At 31.3% G+C, this 11,059-nt stretch overlaps 1 non-coding gene across 1 annotated transcript; it reads left to right on the top strand.

Moving 5' to 3' along the window:
* Window positions 1-180: 180 nt before the first annotated feature.
* Window positions 181-253, top strand: TRNAR-CCU. Its single transcript has one exon. It is a non-coding gene; the product is annotated as a tRNA-Arg (tRNA).
* The last annotated feature ends 10,806 nt before the right edge of the window (window positions 254-11,059 follow it).

The raw sequence follows: 11,059 nt of genomic DNA on the forward strand, positions 1-11,059 counted from the left end.
GCATGTAACAATCGTAAACAGTATTAGATTAGGGAATCAATCACGAATGAAAGCTGGAAAATAATATGTGAAACTGACGGTTAAGTTTTGGGTTCAGTGCGAAAAATTGGGAAGGTTAAAGTGGATGTAAATGGAAATGGCTAGGCATTGTAAAAGTTAGTCGGCAGAAAATAATTAACTGCGCCTGTAGCTCAGTGGATAGAGCGTCTGTTTCCTAAGCAGAAGGCCGTAGGTTTGACCCCTACCTGGCGCGAGGAACATATTTCTCTTTATTTTGAAAACAGTTTCTTTTGTTTGTTTTAAAATCTCTTACTGTCGGCTTCGATCAAACAGCAATTGAATCTGGACAGGAAGTGGTTTTAAATTCAGATATTATAAGAGATTAAGAATAAGATCAGTAGATATTAATTAACTTAAAAATTGCAGTTAATATTTTGATTACATTTGCTACGCTAAAATATAGATATAGAAGTTTTTTTTTGCTTTCAAACACAAGCAGGGGCGACCTAGGTTACAACTAGGTGAAAAAGTGATACAACTTTTAAATTTTCATTAAATTTAGATGGTTTAGTCTCTTCATTGCTCCATGCATTTTTTTTTTTGTTGAAAATCAACTATAACTACTATTCTCTCTGTATCACTTTAAGTGGTGTTTAAAGAAAAAAAATTATTTCAAAATAATTGATGTTTTTACTATTTTATATAAAATTTAATACCATTTAAATTTTGTGACTAATTACAAAATATTTTTTTATTGGTTAAACTAATCTTATTTAATGACATTTTTTTGTAACCAATATAAATTGTATAAAAAATTGTATTTTTTTAATCTATACGCAAAAACCTTAAAAACTATATAAGATACAGAGAGAGTAATTATATAAATTTTTTTTTTTGAAACACCACAGAGGGAGTAGTATAATTTTTCTATTTAATACCATGTTATTATAGAGGCTAGATCCGTCCCTGAACACAAGTCCCGAGAACACATGATAGCCTAAGCTATATGTGGAGAAAGCTTTAAGCACCACGTTGTTGCTAAAGATTTCCCTAATCTGATGAACTTCACAGCCACTCCAGGGATGTATGTTCTTTGTATTCACCACTTCAAAGCCATTTTATTAAGATTTATGCAAAAATTGACCTATGATGAAGATATGAGCCCTGATACAAGCCAGAGAGATCGCTTATGCTGTCGATTGATGCAATATAAATTCCTTTCCAACGAGCTTGCCACATCCCCTAATCGCCATGTCCCTTCTGTTACAGTACCTAAGACTATGCTATCTTCTAAAGAGCTTGGTGTAAGCCTATGCAGATCGTTGGTGATTCATCTCGCATGGGATCTCAAGAAAATTTGTGACAATAGTTTCTCTTCCCTCTCGTCCGATACAACAGATTCATCTCGCATGTGATCTCAAGAAACTTTGTACGCATCATCAACAAGGTGACACCAACTCTTATGAAAAGTAATCAAAATGATGCCTTTCTTATTCTCCACCATTTTTTTTCCTATGTTTCTTTTGCCTACGTTGATGTTTAATTTTTGATCCCTGAAGTTAATCACGACAGCATCTTACCGAACATGGCGCTTGTCGCGTGGAGCATACTTAAGTCTCCACGCATACTTAAGTTTATATATGTTGCTATATCATAATATCGTGTCAAAACTCAAAACTAAAACTCTCAAATCAAGAGTGTAAATCAAAAGTGACTAAACACATCAGTCAGAAATCAAAACTATTTGTAATACAGCTCATAGGAAATATTCCTAGATCAGTTGGATCAACAAGCGTACTAAAGTTAGCTTCTTTTTTTTTAATATTCATCTTTTTTATTAAATATTAAAAGTCAGTTACAAACTATGGCCATTGTCCTGTAGTTTCAACAAGCTATTACGAAAGTAAGGAATATAATGAACCAGAAACAATCGGATCATTCACTTTGATTTATTTTAGAGGTAAAAAATAGTTCTTAACTATAATTGCTTCCCCCTTTGGTTCCTACTTTTAGGTTTCCTCGTCCACAACCCGTGGATTGCAAGTGCATCTCCCTAGCTTTTACTGGTCTTTCTCAAATGATTTTCTTTCCATAATGTGTCATAACATCCATCGAAGTATTTATATGTACATGACAGCGTTGGGGCAGACACCATAATCAGAGTTTTAAATTTAATAGATTTATTGATATATATATACAGGAGACGTTTACATGTTCTCAAATACTGAAATAGTAGTTAAGGAAACCAGATCATTTACATCTGCATAATTAACTATGTGGACTTCATTTGATTTATTACATACATCAAGATGGGTGCTTGAAGGTTTGCTAGGAAGTAGGAATTTTTTTTGTCTCAGTAGCCGCGACCACAATGCTACCATTGGAGGGATTTTCAGAGAGGTCAGTGGTAACTATAAAAGATTCACTGGCAGATTGCAAGCAGTGTTTAAATTTGTGTTTAAGCTGACCACATCTTTCACATTTAGAAGGCAACAAAGCATATTCAACATCAACGATAGACATAAAGTTCGTTTTCATCATCTGCAACGGTTCTTAAAATAAACCTTCACTCAATTCAATCTCAACCAAAGTCTTAGCTTCGCCAATTAGATGAAGTCTTATCTGGTTTTATGAGTTGACATATGAGCAGCTAGACCCAAAGCTATTTGACTTATTCTAGGGATAGAATATAAATTGTTTGAAATCTTCTTTAGAGTTACCCATACCAGAATGATTTTAGAATCAAAAATCGCTAAGGAAGTTACTGGTGTCCAAGATGCGACACACATCATCAGACAGTTAGCAACATGCCGCCATCCCCTTTAAAGAATCCAAGTTCTAGTAAATGTGTCCAGAATATGGAAAAGATAGTCTTGATTCCCAAGTTTCCTAATTGTTGTCTTGTAATTCTTTCCTCACAACTTGTTGAAGACCCCATAAATCAGAGCACCAAAAATGAGAGAACATCTATAAAACTTTGTTTTTGGTTCTCTAATCCTTGCAACAAATTTAAACATAGACATGTCTTGGGGGTTGTTACCTTAGGAATTTTTTTTTTTTTTTTTTTGGTCAAACAAGATTTTATAGATAACTAGTCTCCATTAGAGGAGAAATTGTTTACAAAGATGATAACAAAGCCATACTGGCTAACAATTTTGCTGCAACAAAAGGCAAGCAAAAACACAAAGATAGAAGCAATCATTATACATAAACAACTAACATTGCAGAGACGTCCTCGTATCTCGCCAACACTAGGCTTAAGCAGTGGAATGAAGCCGTAGGAAACAAAGAACACAATCAGTGATCTAATGCTTGTGATTGGTTCTGCAATTAGTGCAGGAATAACAATCTTAACGCTGGCTACAATAGCAGAGGCGGTGTAACACCAAAATGCTGAGCCTTTGAACAGTACAGAGAACAAATCATCTGTAGAGCAATCTTCCAAAAAAAAGGTTGACCTTGCAACACATGAGCAGCAACGATACAAAAACCATGGTAATAGGAAGGTTGAAGTTGGTTTCAAAAGAGTGTTGATAAACAAGATCTGAAACCACAACCAAGCTATAAATCTGCAATTTAACATTGAGTATTCCATTCTAGAGGAAGTTAAACAGATCTGAAACCAGGAAGTAATAGGCAACGGACACTCTATAGCAGAGTAGAAAGTAATAATAGGCAAGGAACACTCTATAGCAGAGTAGAGGATGGGCTCAACTATCGTAAGGAAATCAATAGTTGGATGGAAATTACCACACAGAGAAGGATAAGATAACAATGGTGTCTCTGGCGGGGGAAGTCTAGCGACAGCCACATACTTGGCAGTGATGGACCAGAGGCAAGTTATATCCGGAGGTTCTGGTGGTTCCGACGGCTTGAGGGGAGAGAGAAATCCAAGCGGGAGGGACTTACACGGTGGTGGATCCGGAGGAGGCCTGAACCGTGGCGGGACAGGAACAGTCAGCATCGGAAACATGAAGGAGGGAGCTTCTTCAGAGGGGGAAAGCTAAACGGCGGTAGTGGAGCAGAGCAGATCCATCTGAGCGGCGCACATCGGGAACCGGGTCTGGGAGGTTTCTTCTAGGGCGAACTCTCTACCTTAGGAATTATATTGTTAAATTACTAATGTAATCTTGCTAAATGTTATTAATTTTATTTTGCTTCTTAGGGTTCTCATTCATGAATTTAAAGAATTGTGTTTTATATCAAAGATCTTTTTACTATCTCTCATAACGGTGGTTTTATTTCCAGAACCTCATCTTCTTTATATTGATTTGTATTTTTGCAAGTAAGAAAATGACAAACGAAAAAGACTGCTGTCAACTAATCATTTAAATTTTGGATTAGCAAATGCAATGGAAAACCATCATATTTTCAGTGTTGCTCTTAGTCTGTCGTACGAGATCATGTATCTTTCAACGAAACAAGAACAAAGTTTCTTTAACATGTACGATATTATATAAATTAGTTCATGAAGCAAACAACGAAAGGTTTAACATAGATAAACAAAATCAACATCTTGCTACTTTATTATTTTCTTTTAAAGCATTACAATGTTATAGTAAAAGATATCGACTCTCCAGGGTTTCACCAACCTTTGTAATGATTTAATTTTGCAATTTTACGCACATATGGATGTAATCACCAGGATGTTGTTTAGCTTGTCTCCATATCCTGTAAGCCGTTTGGGTATGAACCGAAAACAATTCTGATACCTCTTTTGCGGCATTCGTTTGCAGTTTTCCATATAAACTTCTTTCCCACAAAGCATTGAAAATTAAATGTTTTTGATGAGTAGTGACATATTTTCTCTTCCTTTTAACATTGCCATTGACATTACCAGCTTCGACTGTTGCTGGAACAAAATAGTTAACACACAAATTAACAAAAGTACTTTCTACTCAAACAATACAATCCATGATTGTGTCCATGTCTCTACGAGTGTTCCATGCAACAATCTCAACAAAAAATGAATAGGTGCATACAATATTCCAATATGCATGCTTTATTTATTATTTTTAACATAATTGTTCATAAGTTATTTGTTATAAATGACACTATTTACGTAAATTTATTTGTTAGATTAGAAGATATTAGGTTACGGTACTGGATTTGGATTGAACAAACATACATATATAGAATATGAAAATTGTCATTATGACATATTTCATTACATCTTCGATTTATTAAATAAATTGTTATTTAATTTACCTGGATCTTCGACCAAGTGATGGACATTTTGTTCTAATTCGTCAGTATTAGGCTCTTCCATGGGCGGGCTTGAGTTCAAGTCGATGTCAAGGGGACGTTTCGAGGATGATGAAATACTCGTCATTGCAATGTTATTTATATCTAGCAAACTATTTCTATATTGTTTGGAGTTATAATATTGAAACCAACCCTGGACGATTTACTCTTGAGAATCCATGTAGTATTATATATATGAAGATGAAAACTTTTGGCTCCCATCTATTTTTTCTAAGTAAAGAATATTTCAGAAAAAACATTTAAAATATTTCCTAAACTGAGTTTTCCACATTTATTCCCAAAGACTAGACATGAAATTTTACCAGAAAAAAAAAGACTAAGACCTGAAACATTTATGACTATAGTCAATGATATAAAACAACCAACCATTTAATTAAGGAAATTGTTTTTCGGTCAATTTTTTCATGACAGATATTACGTTCTTACTAATATTCGAGTCAATTGGAATAATAGTTACTTAATAGTTTTCTTAAAAAAAAAGTTAGTTAATAGATTAATAAAGGGAAAACAAAAGAATGGAATCAATTGATGATTTTTGTTTTTGTAATCTTGGTTCTTCTTCAACATTAACGAGGAAGAGACTTGTTGGAGTTCCGGAGAAACGCGTAGAGGCGTCGGCCGAGTCGCACCGGAGTGATGGTAGAAGGAGGATGGAGACGTGACCTGAACCGTGCCAGATAACCACAACGTTTCGACCTCTCTATCTCTATCTGCCACTCTCTCTTTTGATTCTGATTTTAGTTTTTGTTTGTATAAAGGAAAGTGGAGGATGCAGCACGAGCTTAACGTCGGAGGAGGCAAGGCGTGTGGTCTCGCAGCGATGGTGCAAGGCGTGATCTCCGCAGCGGTGGTGCAAGGTGGTCTGGTGGCAGTCACGGTTGTGGTGGTGCAGCGGAGAGAACACGACCTTTAGGGTTGACGGCGAGGAAGACGATGTAGGCAGCTTGAGAAGATTATTTTTTAGGTTTAGGGTTTTTAGATTTGATTTAGTAATGTAAACCGATTTTCATTTGTAAACAGATATCTATTTTTAAACCGATTTCAATTTATATATATTATGTCAAAGATTTTAATTTGGATTAGTGTAAAACAATTTTACTTGTAACCCGAATTGAGTTAAATTAAATTATTTATTTCAAAACTTGATTTAATTTATAATTTGTTTCTAAAAATTAAAATTTTAAAAATATTTAAATAGCGTTACATATATGCTATTGTAGAAGGACATATCATAGCATGAAATAAGAATCATAATCAGTTTGTAGCAAAAAAAAACCGTGTTATAATTAAATTAGTAACATCATCTAAAAATAGTGCTATCGTATATGCACATTACGTAGCGTAACAAAATCTTACTTTTTTTATTTTATCTTCAATTATTAAAAAAATATAATTAATGATATACTAAAATATGTTCTTCATAGAGAATCTCCAAGGTTTCATCCAACTTTTGTAATATGATTTAATTTTACACTTTTTTGCACATATGGCTGAAATCAGTGGCGGATGTAGCATGAAAATTTTGAGGGGGTAAATCACACATAAAAATAAAAACTAAGGTTAAAATGTAATTTTAATAAGAAAATATAGCTAAAATTTAGGTATATTACAAAAAGTTTAAAAAAATTGTGGGTGCAAGTGCCACCTTGTTGAACCTACTTCCGCCACTGGCTGAAATGACCAGGATTCTCTTTAGCTTCTTTCCATATCTTTTGAGCAGTTCGAATATGAATTGAAAACATTTCGGATATCTCTTTTGTGGCATTCCTTCGCAGTTTTCCGTATGAACTCCTTTCCCGCAAAGCATAGAAAATTAACTCTTTTTGACGAATAGTCAATTTCTTTCTCCTCTTACGGAGGCCAATAACATTTTCAGCTTCGACTGGCGCTGGTACAAAATAGTTAAACCCAAATTTAAATATGACTTTCTACTATAACAATCCAACTCATTATAATGTCCACGTTCCTACGAGTGTTTCATGTAACGATCTAAAAAGGATCAATAGATGTATACAATAGGTATATTCCTAAGTTTAATTAATGAAACTATTTACGTAAATTTATTTGTTTGATTAAAATATTAGGTTAAACTACTGTAAACGTAAATTTTAGGATATGAAAATTGTCATTATGAGATATTTAATTACATCTTAAATTTTATTAAATAAATAATGTGATTTAGTTTACCTGGATCTTCAACCAAGTGATCAACATTTTGTTCAGGCTCTTCCATCGGTGGGCTTGAATTCAAATCGATGACATTATCAGCTTCGACTGGCGCTGATACAAAATAATTAAACCCAAATTAAAAAAATGAATTTCTACTATTACAATCCAACTTATTATAGTTTCACGTTCCTACGAGTGTTCCATGCAACGATCTAAAAAAGGGTCAATAGATGTATACAATATTCATATACGGGTATATGCATGCTTTTATTCATTAGTTTTATAAATGAAACTATTTACGTCAATTAATTTGTTTGATTAAGATATTAGGTTAAATGCTGGAAACATATATCTATATATAAATAATTTAGAATATAAAAATTGACATTAATTATAAGATATTTCATTACATCTTAGATTTATTATAAATATTGTGATTTAGTTTACCTGGATCTTCAACCAAGTGATCAACATTTTGTTCAGGCTCTTCCATGGGTTGGCTCGAGTTCAAATCGATGACATAATCAGCTTCGACTGGCGCTTATACAAAATAGTTAAACCCAAATTAAAAAATGAATTTTTAATGTTACAATCCAACTCATTATAGTTTCCACGTTCATACAAGTGTTCCATGCAACGAACTAAAAAGGGTCAATAGATGTATACAATATTCCTATATGTCTATATATGCATGCTTTTATTCATTCGTTTTATAAATGAAACTATTTACGCAAACTTATTTGTTTGATTAAGATATTTTGTTCAAGTACTGCAAACTTATATTTGTAGATAAATAATTTAGAATATGAAAATTATCATTATGACATATTTACATCTTATATTTAAATAAATATTGTGATTTAGTTTACCTAAATCTTCAACCAAGTGATTAACATTTTGTTCAGGCTCTTCCATGGGTGGGCTTGAGTTCAAATCGATGACATAATCAGCTTCGACTGGCGCTTATACAAAATAGTTAAACCCAAATTAAAAAAAAAATGAATTTCTAATATTACAATCCAATTCATTATAGTTTACACGTTCCTACGAGTGTTTCATGCAAACGATCTAAAAAGGGTCAATAGATGTATACAATATTCCTATATCGCTATATGCATGCTTTCATTCATTAGTTTTACGAATGAAACTATTTACGTAAATTTATTTGTTTGATTGTACTAGTTATAATGAGTTGGATTGTTATGACATATCGCTATATGACATTGGATTGTTATGACATATGTCTTAGTCTTTGGAATTAAACTATTATAACTATGACATATGTCATAACAATCCAACTCATTATAACTATGACATATGTCATTACATTTTATATTTATTAAATAAATATTGTGTACCTAGATCTTCAACCAAGTGATCAACATTTTGTTCAGGCTCTTCCATGGGTGGACTTGAGTTCAAATCGATGACATAATCAGCTTCAACTGGCGTTAATACAAAATAGTTAAAACAAATTAAAAAAAAAATTCTACTATTACAATCCAACTCATTATAGTTTCCACATTTCAACGAGTGTGCCATGCAGCGATCTAAAAAAGGTCAATAGATGTATATAATATTCTTATATGCATGTTTTAATATTAGTTTTATAAATGAAACTATTTATGTAAATTTGTCTGTTTGATTAAGATATTAGGCTAAAGTACTGGAAAAGTATATATCTATAGATAAATAATTTAGAATATGAAAATTGTCATTATGATATATTTAATTATATCTTATATTTATTAATCAATATTGTGATTTAGTTTACCTGGATCTTCAACCAAGTGATCAAAATTTTGTTCAGGCTCTTCCATGGGTGGGCTTGAGTTTAAATCGAAGCTTAAGACAATGGAATGTTTTGAGGATGATGCATTACTCGACATTGCAATGTTATTTAAATCAAGCCAATTATTTTTATTGTTTGGAGGTAAGATTACCAAGCATGAAAGTTTACTCAGAATCCATGTATATTTATATATATGAAGGTGAAACTTTTGACTCCCCCTCTATTTTTCTAAATAAAGAATATCATAGAAAAATATTTAAAATATGGATATTTCCTACATTGTGTCTTCAATGACATTTAATTCCAAAGACTAAGACATGAAACATTTATGACTCTATAGTCAATGATAGAAACGAGCAACCATTTATCTGAGGAACACATTAATTTTCTTTTTCGGTCAATTTTTTCATGACGGTTATTAAATTCTTACTATTATTCGATTCAATTGGAATTTAGTTAATAGTTTAATGAAGGGAAAACAGAAGAAGAGATGATAAACATGAATGGCATTCATACTACATTAAAAATATTAATGACTCCAGAGTATTCATTTAGTTTTTTAGTGATATAGATAAATATAATAAATTCTTTAAATACTGTTTATTGTAGATAACACTTTTATAATTAAAAATAGTATCATTTTACATTTTTAATACTATCATTCAAACCTAGCTAGTACTGTCTTCATTATTCAAAATTAACTTAAAATGGCATATTAGATAAATGTAGAGTAATATATGGATATCTAACTTTTTAGCATCATCCATCTTTGATACCATATTTTCACTATATCTTCTTGAATCCTATTTTATAATTTTAACATATAAAATATTTCTTGATATATCATTGAGCTTGACCATCTTTAATTTTAGAACGTGACGACACATGTGGCTTATATGTTGGTTATAAGCTCTAACGAGATTAATACGAATGTTTGGAATCTTAAATGTTGCCATCATAGTTTTGTTCAGCTTTTTAACTAAGGGTTTGATGTGAAAAAGCTAACAATTCAAATGAATAAGATGAAACAACATTTTACGGGGAAAGCACGTCAACATTTATATAAAATGTTGCTTAAAAAAAACATTTATATCAAATGTAATCATTTTAAAGAAAATTGATATTTTTCAAAACTTTTGTATAAAAATTCAAAACTGATGAAAATCTATGAAGTTTAATTAAGTTCACTAATTTCCTTTTAATTTTTTATTGTATGTTTTATGGTTACTTTACTTTTAAAAATTTATATTCACTATTTAAAAAAAAAACTTTTTCTATGTTTGAAACTTTAATCTATTTATCAAAATAGTAATTTTATATTTCAGAAAGATAAAATAGTCAGATAACTTTATTTCTAAATAGAATTTTGATGCTCACTATTTTTGTATTTTATATCAATCAATAAAACTATCTGGACAAAAAATCCTAAATAAACATTTGTGTCTTTTTTTCTCTACCATTATCAAATCAATGTAACATATCACGTTAAACATAAGTATATCAAACATGTTATAAGGAAGAATTTTTTTACAAAGACAGCAGTAACATTAGTAGGAAAGTTAGAACCTTTGGAAAGCTATAGTTTGTGATATGTTTGATTTATTTGAATTTTGATAAGATTTATTTTAAAAAAAAAAATTGAGAATCATGTAAAATGCAAATTTAAATTATGCTTCTATTTTGAGATTTTTTTTTTAATTTTAGAAGCTTTTTTTATTTAATATTTTATAAAACTAAAAAGGTATATTATAATTTTATTTAAAATAATACATATATATATATATATTGTATACTTTTGCCTCCACTAATTATTTTTTCTAGATCTGCCACTGA

Source organism: Brassica napus, chromosome A5, assembly GCF_020379485.1.
Source record: "Brassica napus cultivar Da-Ae chromosome A5, Da-Ae, whole genome shotgun sequence".
NCBI classification, from domain to species: Eukaryota; Viridiplantae; Streptophyta; class Magnoliopsida; order Brassicales; family Brassicaceae; genus Brassica; species Brassica napus.